The sequence below is a fragment of the Lepisosteus platostomus genome, chromosome 24 (assembly GCF_059453375.1).
Source record: "Lepisosteus platostomus isolate fLepPlt1 chromosome 24, fLepPlt1.hap1, whole genome shotgun sequence".
Lineage (NCBI taxonomy): Eukaryota > Metazoa > Chordata > Actinopteri > Semionotiformes > Lepisosteidae > Lepisosteus > Lepisosteus platostomus.
In genome coordinates this window covers 14,715,665-14,727,821 of record NC_142634.1, presented here as the reverse complement: position 1 = coordinate 14,727,821, position 12,157 = coordinate 14,715,665, and the positions used below count along the sequence as shown (strand labels likewise).

General features: G+C 37.3%; 1 protein-coding gene across 6 annotated transcripts in view; it reads left to right on the top strand.

The window, feature by feature from the left end:
* The window catches only part of LOC148641757 (rabphilin-3A-like), a 73,947-nt gene that overhangs the window by 8,173 nt on the left and 53,617 nt on the right, over positions 1-12,157 (top strand). For 4 of the 6 annotated variants that reach the window (XM_088617682.1, XM_088617675.1, XM_088617683.1 and 1 more), the window contains exon 2: positions 10,068-10,106. The gene's annotated coding sequence lies outside the window, so the exon portion shown is untranslated. Of the gene's footprint in view, positions 1-10,067; positions 10,107-10,330; positions 10,415-12,157 lie in introns of all 6 variants that reach the window. The other 2 variants (XM_088617677.1, XM_088617676.1) reach the window with 2 other exon arrangements.

The following is a 12,157-nucleotide window of genomic DNA, read 5'->3' as shown; positions in this document are numbered from 1 at the left end:
ACAGGGTCATAAGAATTACATCCATAATCCGAATGGAAATTAGTTTTTTTATGTACATTTTGAATTTTGTATTCTACAGTCACCCAATTTGGAACTGGTAATTGCTTTATATTTTAGCTCATTGTGTAACTAGGCTTAATAATAATTTTATTTAAATAACACTGTACAGGTAATCGGGAATTCCCTCCACCATCAGTGTAGCACATCCTGGATGATGTGACAGCAGTCAGAGTGTGCCAGTATGCTCACTAAACAACCGCTATCAGTGGGGAGGAGAGCAGAGTGATGAAGCCAGTTCAGAGATGGGGGTTATTAGGAGGCCATGATTGAAAGACCAGGGGGAAATTTGACCAGTAAATACTCGGAAACATCATATTGAAGCTGAGATATGTAGCTTGCATATCAGCATACCACTCACTGTTGTTTCATTATGTGGCAGATAATGTAAAATTCATATCTGTGTAAGATCTAGTACATATTAATTTTTAAACGATTTACGTGGTCTTGGTTAAGGAAGTACAGTATGGGTTCCATTGCCTCTTGTTAAGGTGACAATGTACAGCAGAATCCCATAAACCTGAGTTACACTATGACAGCTTCTTGACCTGCTGTTCTTTTAGAAGCAAACATCTGTCAGGATATTTGTACCAATGAAGAGTTGAGGGTTACATAAGAAGATAACAGTAAATAATGCCATGTGTGATTATATTTACAGTATGGAAGCAGTTAATTGTTGTCTAGTTAATATTGTGGCTGGGAAAACACAGTCTTGTTTAATTTAATCATAGAAAAAATGTATTTCTTGTTTACCACAGATTTTGGGGTCTTAATCACAGAAACCTGGACAGTATACAGTATATATATAGAAACATACTGTCCATGTACATAACATAATGTTTTTGAGACCACGTGAACTCTTCTTATCTTTTCTATAGCACATGCTCAGGATTGTAATACTAAATCACAGTTATTTTCATCTTTACAACATCTGCATCAGTGCCTTATTGTGTTTCTACTGGTGTGTGTCTTTTTAGGAGGATAATCAATACTTGTAAAGTACTTGTGCTGTTAATAATTTAGTAGTCTTTCATGACCGTAAACATAAATAAAACCGCAGATATGATTATAAGCAAACTTTTTCTCAATCAAATGTGAAATAGAGTAGTTGCTATTGATTTGCTGGAAGTGTGTGGGGTTCCAAAGGGAATGCTTTGGAAGAGCAGGTGACATAATGTAAAATTCTGTACATGTACAGTATTTGTGTAATTTCTTATATCTATTCCAAAAGGACAGGTTCAGAAAGCCATGTTTCTGGATTATATTCCTATGTGCTATTTACTTTTCTGCATTATGCCTCTTTACTGTTTAAGGATACTCTAAAAAACATAGGATCTTTGTCGAACGCTTATTGTCAGGACCTCTGTTTAACAGCTTATCTGAAAGACAGTACCCCCTACAACCCAGTATCTGTGACCAAACAGGGGGGCCCTGGTTTGGAATTTATGGTTCTGTGGGAAGAGCACCATCAACTCCTCCACTAACACCTGCTTTTACTTCCTGTAGATATCTCCCATCCTGGAGAAGGGGATTGTGTGTGTCTGTGTGTGTGGGAGCTTATTTTTATTTTTCTATTGCATTGTGTTTGGAAAAACACAAGCTTCTCATGCACATTGCCCACGCAAGCCTAATAATTTAAATTAGCCACCTTAAAGCACGTTTTCTTATATCTTCCACCCAGTTGTTTTGTTTGTTCAGTGATGAGCCATTCGTCTTGTATCCAGTCAATTGCCATTCTAGTCGATTCACTCATTTATTTCTTAATGTCTGTCTATATAGTATGTTCATGTATAATAATAGATAATAACACCGTGGTGGAAATGCAGTTTAACTTCACAAGCCATGGGATCAAGCCATCCATAACAAACCGAAGCTTCAGAGATGCTGAATTCATTGTCTGTCACCTTTTCCCTCATGAGTGTTCAGCCTGTGTGGTGATCAGTAACAATTCTGTCCCCAGCTCGTCGAATCGAGCCTCCCACTGCCGAGCTAAAGCAGAGAAGGCAACTGGCCACTCTCCTGCAGCAATGCTGCCCACTCAATTCTGAGGCTATCCTTGATGGCAAGTCCCCGTGATTCTTCAGGAAGCAGCTGGATGACATGTATGATTCAATAACCTCCTGACAACTGAACAAGCATGTTGGTTTGAACAGCCCCCTAAGATTTGGAACATTCTAGCTCTTTATGTATCCATGTGGATAGAATTTGCATGGAGCAAAGAACAAATTAAAGGAGGTTATGAATGCGTAGCAAAACACAAATCAGACCACAAGGCAAACTTTATAATCCGCGCTCTACTGACCCATTTGCAGAGTTTGCTGTCAACCCCACAGAGCTACATTTGCCTCTGCTCCTGGCTGCACATGTCACTATTGATTTATGGACAATCACAGTTTGGCCTTATTTTATATGCAGTTAAAATAGTTTAGTTTTTTAAGACCTATCTGTGAGGGGTCAGCCGCTGCATTTGGACAGCTGGGATCCAGCTGATTTCTGTACTTACTATTGGGATTTGATATGATTTATTTTAAGGAAAAGTTTGCATTTATTTTCTATAGATTTTCTGTTATTCTGTCCATGAAGCAAAAATGTCATTCACTGACCTCTTCTGGAGCTCATTGTGTAACAAGCGTTATCGTGTTCGGCTGTCGTTCTTTGTGATATGTGTGGATCTCGGACATTCTCACCTTACTGACTGTGTCCTGTAAATACTGTACTCATCTGGCTTAGCCTTAGCTGGTCTTTGTAAAATCAAGTGTATGCATTCCCTCCTTATGATGTGTCACATGCATAAAGAAAAGAAAATACCCTTTTTATGATTGCTTGAACTGACCAGCATGTTTCTTGTATTTGAGTGTTCTTGAGGTGAGTGTTTCCTGCATTTTTCCACCTTGCAGCCCAGGGCAAGCTAAAGTCCATGCACTGACTCCCAGATGGAAGTGTGAGAAAGGATTATTGCAGTCTTGTTAGAGGGTCTGGCTTTGTTACGCTTCTGTAATTGTATGTTAGTTTGGCTGTGAGCCATAGTACTGCAGTTCTGTTCTGATCTTCCGATTCAAACTGGCAGTGGATCGCAGTATTGTGAGCATTTGTTGTTATAGTCTGTATATAAATAAACATTTGTGAATAGCCCTTAAGTGTTACTTATTTTAAATTAAAAATACCTTATTTTTTATTCTGCCTCAGATTCAATATAAAAAAAATTGTTAATTTGCAGGAACCGCAGCAAAATCATTGCTTGGAAGAGGGATGTGGCCCTGGCTGGCAGCACCGCAGATCCATACTGTAGATACCTGGGACGGTACAGACAGGGGTTACAGTAGCATTACAGGGCGAGGATGGGTTTGGCCATCTTGTGCAAGGTGCTGTGGAGGCAAGAAGATTTGCTGTAGATGAGTGAATGCATTTCAAGGAGCAAAAATTACATTTCCTGTTAATTACAAAATGAAAAAAAAATCTTTCTGTTCTTTTTTTTCTGTGGCGTGGCAGATTGAACTTCATTAAACTCACAAAAGGAAACCAGAGTCTTGATCATGTTGCCTGGCTGCAATGGATTTTCAAAGGCATGGCCTCATCCTTTGTAAGCTTCTCATTACTGAACTTTCAAAATCTCAGTGGTGACATTTTGATGAAAGGACTACAGACAGAAAAGCAGTAATTGGAAGACGAGGAAGAGCTTAGCTGAGTGTCTAACTGCCTGTAAACAATCCCTGCGCCTGTCTTGCCAGGTTACTGAGACTAACCACACGCTGACCTGAGAGCATCAGAACGTTTCACAGGCATGTGGATATTTCAGAGGCAGTGGATATTTCTTTTAAAATGAACAAAGAAAATTAACCGGCAAATTGATTCGTGTAACATATTCAAATAAACGCAAGTCAGTATATTGGAAATATTCTAGATTCATCTTTACAATACATAAAGAGATGATTTAAGAGCTCACTCCAGTACTGACAATATGAATATATTTGATTTTAGGTAGTGAGAATCCCAACATTTTTTTACAAGGATGAGAGAAAACTAAAAAATGATGTATATTCCATACCTAATTTTGGTGGTTATCCTATCCAGGAAGAGTGATGCCTATTTGGCATCAGTTGACAAATATTATTTCCGATGTACAATCAGACATGATCAGACAGTCTTCATCATCTTCACTATCAGATCTGTAAAGTGGGATCTCAGAACACCATCAAAGCTGAAGGTGAAGGGGACAGACAATATTGAATATAGTTGATGTTCTTCATTCTTTTTAAAGATACCAGCATTTGTGGCAGATGACATTTCTGATTGCTTCTTTAAGTTATGGATTATACTGATTAAAACTTATGATTAAAAATTATGATTCTCAGGTTCCAAATATATTTTGCATGTAAACATACAAAATGACTCCCAATGCCTGTTCTTGAAAACAGGAACTAATTAAGTAACGGCTGAGCAATCTTAATATACATGTGGATGCTGACTTGTAAACATTAATGAACTAAAGTCATGTGGGCTAAATTAGTTTTTCAGCCTTCCTAAAGGTCTTCTGTAAAATTTTTATTAGTTACAAGTGTTATATATTAATATATATATAATAGATAATATAAAATGATCAAATATAATACCAATATTTTTTGTAATATCTAATAATATAGCAATGCATTTATTCCAGACCTGACATTTTTCACACATAGAGAGGATCTGTGAAGGAGCCACCAGGAGGTCCTGACATTCGCAGCAGGAGATTGGGGGCTCTGAGCTTCATCAATAAAGTCACTCACTTCAGCCCATGCTGGGCTCTACTGTCTAGTAGTGTTATGGGTTCGAGTCTTGGTCATGCTGACCATGACCAGGATGCTGGGCACGATTAGTCAGCCTGGGCTTTTGGATCTTTCTGCAACATAGTGACCCCTGGAATCTCACTACTGCTTGCAGGTGTGCAGTGCTGTTGCTAAGAGACACAGTTCTCTTCTGCTCAGCACCTAACCTCTGGTATGGGGCTATGCTGTATGTGGCGTGTTAAGAGACAGTGGCTCGAATGTGGACAGACTGGAGAATTCTGTCTACACTACATCATTGTCCTCTTTGTGTGGCTGCTGGGTGTGTAGCTGCAAGAAAAAAAGGCAAAATTGGTGATTTCAGATTGGGTATGTAAATATTATGTTAAAATAATTTGTATTTTATGGTATTAATAATTATTAATTTTATGGCAAAAATAATTATTAATACTTATTTAAAAATAATAACATTTATTTGTAATTATTATAATTACAAATATATGATAAAATCTGATTGTGACATTTGTTGTTCTTGCTTCTTGCTTTTAGGGGTCAAGAAACATGAAGTACGTGCTGGTACTCTGTTGTAACTTTTCTGATTTAAATATTCAATTTGCTAATGACTGAAGAAATCTGAGCCAGTTTTAAAATTAATGATGCACAATCAGTATAGCGAAGTTTCATGGTGCTAGACACATGTTCAAATTGCTGGTGTATGTGAAAGTTTGACTTGAAGTGGCTAGCTTAGCAAACTATTAAGTATGAATTGCAAGCAGTAATTTTAACAGCCACTGACAACACAGAAATAGCTGAATCATGTTCATCAAGGGCTGATAATGAAGACTCCATGACTGTAATTGACAGTTTGACAACCCCATCTGCTAAGAGGGATAGTGAGGATCCCCACTCAACTCTTTGTTTATTTGTACTTGGCAGAGCTCCGTCTGTATCAGGTCGTAATGAATGTGAATTAGAAAAGTACTTATCAGAACTTGATCGAGATGCTAAAAGTAACCCACTTAAGTGGGGACCACAGCATCTGTGTCTCTCAGCTCTCGGTTACATCCTTCCTTTACTCTTTCACTGTGTTACAATGCAGTTTAAAGTTCTCAAGCTGGAGTTTGCTAATTGCATTTTTTTCTCTGTAAACATGGAGCACATATCAACTGAGTGTTTAGTGTTTACGTTACTGTTCTGTATCATTACTATTTGTACACTTTTAGTTCATATTATTTTGTTTCTGTTTTTTGTGGTTGGGTTCCAGTTTGTGCCAGCCTTGTTATTATTTCATTTATTTTTTTAATTTTGTAATTTTATATACCTGCATGATTGTTCCTTGTACCTAATATAAATCTTCTGGGAAGCTTAACTTCAAAAGCAATGGCAAAACTATTTCATAAACACCACACAATGCAGTAAAACAAGATGCTTAAAAGACACAGAGCAAAATATAAGAATTCACTGAGACCAGTCTTGCTGAACTGCATCTGCAGAAGGTTCTTGTCAGTATTTCTACATACCATCTCAACACGGATGGAGAGTTGAATAGGGTCCATTTTTTGGCTTCCTATTTTTCAAGATGAGAGGTGCAAGATGTCTCATTTTCCTTTTTTTTTTGAGGATGCCTACCCTTACTGACTGGTGCTCCTTTTCTGGCTACTACAAATTGAGTGAGTGACCTCCCTGCCCTTTCAGTGTAGAACACGTCTGAATTCTCTGTCAGGGGTTCTAGAGATGGGTTATTCCCTAATTCAGAATTCTTTCCAGACGTGGTCATGTCTTTCCATGTTAAGAAGGCGTTGGAGTTGACGGCATTCCACCCTTCCCCACAGATGAGTCCTGCTGTCTGAACACCAGCTGAGGACTGGTGTCCAAAAGCCCCGTGCAAGCTCTGTGATGTTATGTGGACAGGACTCAGACATTTCACTGTACTGGCCACATTTTTCTATGGCTCTGAAACGGAAGCAGATGTTACAGTATCATGCTGCTTCTGGCCTATTGGTTGATCTGGTGTAAAGATTCAGTCTTCCTGTCCTGGTGGCAGCAATATCCTCTGTGATGTTGGTTATTCTTCTGTTTCGGAGAACCAGCAGGACTGGAGTTATGGAATATTTTAAATGTTATCCGCTGGAAAGTTGAGGACTGTAATTAGAAGATTCTCCTGAGTTCTGTGAGCCTGTAGATGATTGACAGAAATTAGTGGTTAGTCAACAGAAATTGCTAGGTGGCTTGCACTATAGGTAAACTTTGTTTCATTTCAAGGCTTAACTCAAACATTATTTGTGTGTTATTTAGTTTGGGAGTAATTGGCTGATTACTTTAATCAAAATTCTGTTGTTGCTGTTTGTTTTTAGTTTTGCACAGTAATTGACTTATTACTAGTTTTCTGCTTTGTGCAGTAAATCTGGATTAAACAGCTTCTGTGTTTCTTTTTTCGCTATTACATTTTATATTACAATTTATTTTTAGATTACAGTATGTCAGCTTTATAAAGTAGCTCTGCTGCCACCAAAAAGTCCCTATATTTTGTTTGTTTTGAGGGAAAGCATTTTAGATTTCCATTAGAAAAACAGAATGGTACTCCAAAATATGTCTTGTCTGATTGTATTCAGTGGGCTGATTCCTCTGGCTTTTCCTTTAGCATTTGGAGTGTCTCCTGCTTATTGAGAGCTTACTGCTGTCTAAATATAGTACCTATTGCTCTCTTGTGACACTGTTATAGATATACTATATTTCTAATGTTCTCTCGGGCCACAAAGAACATTAATTTAGCCAAGACCAATTTAGTCTACATTGGAACCTATATTAAATACCCAGTGAGCACTCCAGAGCAGTTTAGTTTATGAAACAGTTGATCTTATGAATGAAGACATCCAAGAAGGCTTCATCTGCAAACAATGCCAGCTTGTTCAACACTTTGAGATCACAGTGCGTGAACTAGAAGATGGACTTCTTGGTTTGAATGGTGAAAAGGTTTGACTGAGTTGAAACATTTACTTAACCTGTTCATGTAGTGTGGTAGTATGCTCACTTAAGTGAGGAGGAAGGGTTAAAACCCCAGACTGGTTCATAGTTACTGTAGGGTAAAATAATAGGAAACATGCACTGCAAAGGGGCAACAATTACTGGGTTTCAAGTGTCCAAAAGGTTCCAGTTATTATTGGATGCAGACTAGGATACTGATGCACCAGTGGATACTGGGAATGGCATGTAGACTTTAGAAGAAGCTGTTAGTGGAATTGTTCAGAATTGTAAGTGGTGCAGATACAGTAACTTAACTTAATAAGGGGTTTAATTGAATAAGTGTAATAAATGTCTTCATCTGTTGTGGATTTAAAGACGCCTACAAACCTGCTAGATTCTGGTTTTCGAGGGCTGGAGTTGTATACCTATGTCACAGTTTACTTGAATTTCTGTTGTAAGCACATTATCCAATCAGGTTGCCTCACCTAAATCCTGAGGAGAATTTCCAGGGAACATTGGAATACTTGGCAGGTCTATTCATGGTAGTGATGGTTAGCATTTGATTCCATGAGTACTTTATGGCTACCAGGAATCAATCAGTTATAATAAATGGCAACACATACACATGGATTCAAAGGATACAATATAAGATTTTGTTTCATGCAATACCTAAACAAGCAAAACAAACCAAGGTATTACAGATAATAATAGCAGAGTTTAAATACATGGACTACAATAAAGGGAATCAGAATTTCCTAAAGTAAATAGAACAGCAGGCTGTCTATAACAAGGTTCAAATTACTTGACAGAATCTGGTGTCCAAGAGTGATCAGAACAAGGTCCTCTTGCATGCTGTTCCTTCCTCCTACTTTTGCCCTTTTTTAGCCTGTATTATTATGCCATGTTTCTAGGACTAATGAAGACTTTAATGATTTACAGAGGAGCTATTTAACCAGAGCAAACCAAAAGAAACCTCCTTTTGATAATCTGTGTTTACCTGTCCTACAGCTGGGCAAACACCTCCACTGAAACCCATTTTTTTTTTAAACTGGTTTTACATCAGACTTAATATTTAATCAATTAGGTAACGCAGCTCAGTGCTGAAAAATGCAGAATGCAGAATGTATAGCATCAATCTCTGCACCTCCCCTAGAGATCCCCACATATATGAGAGAGGATCTTAGATAATTGGTTTCAGTAAAACAAACAGATAGCAGGAAGTTGAATTACTGTATCTTATTGAACAGAATAGTAGAATAATTCTTGTGACCAGAAGAATAGTATTCAGTTATTCTTTGCTTTAATTCCATTTTCATTTTCCCCAAAATGCTTTTACACGTGGAAACACCCTTTGTTGTAGATTAAATGAAAACCTTTATAGAATTGTCTGTATTAGAATTTTTAAAGGAATCACATCTGACTTGACTATTGTTTTGAGCCTGTGATACCTATTTATAAATACCATCTGGTAAAGGTACCAATAGAGTCTACGTGGGTAGAGATGAGAACTCGTAACTTGATCAAATAGTATAAGATTCTGGCTGAGTTTAAAGAACACCAAGGGAAAATCCAAAGACAATCATTTTAGTTTAGTAACAGATTGTACGATATAGGAATGTTTGTCCTTTACCCAGTTTTTAAAATATTTCATTGTAAAATTAATTCCTTTTGTCAGCACCTAAGGAACAGGAGACATAGATTCTATTATTAGACCTCTAATATACACAAATAAAGCATAAATAAATCCTAAGAAATTAAGTGAAAGCTCAGTTAAATGAAATAAATTGAGAAATTGAGCAACGGTGCAATGACATCTGTTGTAAGAACATAAGAAAGAAAATAACAGGCTTCGTCAGTGTTAATATTGATCAGTGCTTGTCTTGATGTTGTAGTTGCTTATTCATCTTAGACCTTTATCAAGACAACATGGTAATGTAGTTTCCTAAGAACACCAATAGTGGTTTGTATACAAATTAATAATTAATTCTCTTGCACTTAATTTCCATTTATGTAATATAATTTTAAAGTGCTTGGGGAGCTTTTAACAGATTTAAACTGTCATGTTCTTTTAGGATTTTGAATTCCTGAATCATGTCTTAATAAAGTGTTCTCTGCTCCCTTCCAAAGGCATTGATTTATTTTAATTTCTCTGTGTGATTTTTTTCCATTAAAATCCAATCAATTCTGTTACCTACGTCTTAATACTTTTTTGCAAGCATTGTGGCAGCTGTTGTATTTAAATGTGGATCTTAGCTAAAATCATTAATTTCTTTTTTTACTCAGGTTTGCCCTTGCTGTTCAGATCTCTTTTACAGACAACTGGTAAGTCACACTTCTTTTTTATTTCTTGTTATAATTAGAAACTATCTACTATCTAACATTTAGATTTTTGCTGAGCACAATATATCATTCTACAATGCCTACCTTTTCATCTAAAGTGGTTGTGTTATTTTGCCAATTTTAACTCTCTGCAAACAAAAACACAAAAAACCCTGATAATGTGACTACAACAAAGAAAGAGCCTTTATTCATGTGCTAGGCTTCAGTTTATTTTTTTGACAGATGACCGCCTGGCCCCTTATGATAACCCAGAATGTCTCTGCAGTGGTGGTAGAGATGATGGTAGAGGGGTAAGTGTCACAAACTCTGGGACATTATCATCTAAAGGCTCATAGAGAGAGGTGGCAGTAGATGGGAAATGGTTCAGAGAAAGTTTATTTTAGTTTTATTTACTCCAGTGTTGTACATTGTCTTTTCAGTGTCTTTTCATCCAGTTCTTTCCTATTGATATGTCTGCAATTATTTATTTGGCTTGTAAAAACCAAAGGCCTTATTTCTGAAGCAATGTTTTCATAGCCAAAAAACCTCAGAAATACATACTCTTCTTACTCTGACTTCTCTTTTGCAAAATACACCAATCACCAAGAAGAATGCTCCATATTTATATCATTCATAGCTCTGTTTCTGGAAATTTGTAATGGACAATAACAAGGCTGAAGACTTTCGAACATTTACATTTGTAATGTTCAAAAAACAAAGCACCTTTCCTCTTGGATCAAAGACACTGGTAACCCCGAGGTCTGATCTTTCAGCTAGGTGTCTGCAGGTTTCTTTGGCATAATTCCCATGTAACAGCGCGTTCCTAGGCTGAAACACTGGGGTATTTCCCAGTCATTCGGGTGGTGCATGTCATTTTTCTTTGATTTGGTTTTTTGGCTGAAAATATTGTGTAGAGTAGCTGTTGAGAGGGACAGGAACAGGCCAAGGGCATCTTTTAAAAGAATGAAATTTGAAAAAAATAACTGAGCCAACCATCGGATTATTCAAGTGAGGTAAATGTGAAAGCCCTTGATTTGAGTGGGTTAATAAACAAGAACTGGCAACTCTTGAACAAGAAGTCACTTTGCTAGTTTCTGTAAGTCTTAATAAGCTGCTTGTTTAAAAATACTCGCAAAACCTATATAACTCCAACCCTCAAGCAACAGAGCCTCCTGTTCATGGCTTACAGCATCTGTAGTAGGGGTGAGCAACTTCCATTTTTAAAGGCACTTTTCAGCACACACCCAATTGACAGATATTCAAATAATTGGCTGACAGACATAATTAAGATCAGAGGTGACATGAAAACCTGAAGACCCTGGGTCCCTCCAGCCATGGAGCTGCCAGAGCATCTCAGTGTCCTCTTGGCCAATCCCATCAGCTTACATGTTCTGACAGAGCACCTCCAGCACCGCGCTGGCGGACTGCAAGGCCAGCCTCTACCACACAGTCTCCTGTGACAGGATCTGCTCTTGCAAAGCAGCGGAAGACTCACTGTGTTACTAATCAAGCTTCTTCAGCTCCTAAAAAAACAATTTTACATCATTTTTTTATCTGTGTGGATTAAATGTCCTTTTCCAAATTCAACTTACAATACATACGCTGAGACATTCAAAATAACAAATGGTGGTTCTGATTCTCATTTATTGCGTTTTAATACCTCTCAGTTTGTATGTAGTTTGCAGTACAGTAGGTACTATAAGTACAAGGAACAACCATATCAGTACAGAATAAATTCACAAAATTACAGGAAGGCTGGGAGTGCAGCTGGAAGTGCTGTGCTAGGCAAAATTAAATCGCAATAATTAAAACACTATGCAGATAGTGTTTATCATTAAAAATAATTTTATTTTAATTCACCAGTCATGGGTTTCTTTCTGGGTCACGTTTTTTGAAAACCCCCAGAAAAAAACATTAAAAAACACTGTCTTGAGGCTAAACACCTTGATGTGACAGAAATTTCTAGATGAACCATTTCATAGAATGAATCAGTGCTGAAAAATTTGAATTTCGATGTATTGTTGGCTTTTTTTCTATAATGATGCAGAGGTCAC